Consider the following 1,788-nt stretch of genomic DNA (forward strand, 5'->3'; position numbering starts at 1 on the left):
CTCCAAGAGAAATTCCCATTTCCAGGTCCTAGGGCTTGTTGGGGACCGTCATGCTGCTGGCAAAGTCTAAGCTGACCAGAGGACATGGCAAAGCCCTGGACTCTACCCTATGTTGATCCTGGAAGGTTTTAAGGTCGAAGCTCAGGAAAGGCTTAATTAGAGTTTGCAGCAAAGCAGAACTAGACAAGGCTTGACCGAGGCACGACCTCTGTGGCTAAAACTAGTAAAGGGCAAAAGTGTAGTTACTAAAACATAACCTGATTGTCATAGTAACTGTCAAACATAGATAGATCTAGGCAAAGCTTGCCCAGTCTTGCCCAGCTTGTAACAATCTGCTACTTCCCTATGATAGACCAAGCCCTAGCAGTGATCTATGAATCATGACCAGCCACAGCTCAGCTATAAAGCAGTGTGTGTAAAGAATAAAGTTGCTGGTGCTGGTGCCTTGTGCCAGTCCTCCCAACCCCGTCTCATGGTCTCTTGTATTTCATCCCACGCCACCTCTACCCGTCGGACCCTCTCCGAGGTGCGGGTCACCGCAAACGTTGGGGTTGCAGAGCCCTGTGTGTCCTGCTCACCGTGGGAAACAGGAGAGTCTGGTCCTGATAGTGGCCACGAACACATCAGAAGCTCTGAGTGTCTGTCCGAGAAGCCTGGGGGAGGGGGCGGGCGAGGAGAGGGTGGGGGCACAGCTAAGATATGCAAGTTGCTGGCAGCACATAACCATTGTGACCCCAAACATCCCGTTGCTGTTCCCATGATTTGTTATCTCACCCGGAGCAGGCTGGCACCAGCACAGACAGGTGGGCAGGGTCCCCCAGGGGCATGGCCACCAGCTGGCAGCACAGGCCCTTCTCCCGCCCCTGTACTTACTCTGTTCTGTTTCAGAATAGTTCCCGGGATTTGTCACTAAAATGGACAACAAGGACATTTCCAAAAGGCAATAGATATCGTTTTCTTTTAAGAGTATATCACTTAGGGATCCAGAAGTTTCTCCAGATGCAGAAATGTGACTGATGAGATTTCTGGAGTCTTTCTAGTGCTCTGTCCATATGCCGGGGGCATAGGAACGTGCTCTAAGCACCTGGAAGCCACCAGACAGTGAGCCCCGCCAGCCCCCCTCCTGTGGCGCAAAAACCAAGTCCTGGAGCTCCTCCTGGACACATTGAAGAGTGTGTCTTCCTTTCAAGACCCTCCCAGAAGGAGGTAGAATGTAGTCTGTTTTATTTATAGATTCTACTGTGTGTGTGTGGATTTATGTATATGTATGTATGTAAATTGTTTATTTAAAAATCTCTCTCATCGCCTTCTTTCTCCATAGGTCTTTCTCGTTGGATTTGAGGTCAACTTTACAAGTGACGGTTGGTCATTAAAAATGCATTAGAAAGCCAAAATGCTTAATGTGTCCATTTTCAGATTTCAATACTTTTTAGGATAGTGACCAGCGGTCGGCAAACTCATTAGTCAACAGAGCCAAATATCAACAGTACAATGATTGAAATTTCTTTTGAGAGCCAAATTTTTTAAACTTAAACTATATAGGTAGGTACATTGTTATTAACTTAATTAGGGTACTCCTAAGGCTTAGGAAGAGGCACACTCAAGGGGCTAAAGAGCCGGATGTGGCTTGCGAGCCGCAGTTTGCTGACTGTGGTTTTAAGGTGAACAAGAGAGACAACTATACTTTTTATTTTATTTACTAGAGGCCTGGTGCATGAAATTCATGCATAGGGAGTGTGGGGGTCCCTCAGCCCAGCCTGCACCCTCTCGAAATCTGGGACCGCTCGC

Source organism: Myotis davidii, unplaced genomic scaffold, assembly GCF_000327345.1.
Source record: "Myotis davidii unplaced genomic scaffold, ASM32734v1 scaffold86, whole genome shotgun sequence".
NCBI lineage: Eukaryota > Metazoa > Chordata > Mammalia > Chiroptera > Vespertilionidae > Myotis > Myotis davidii.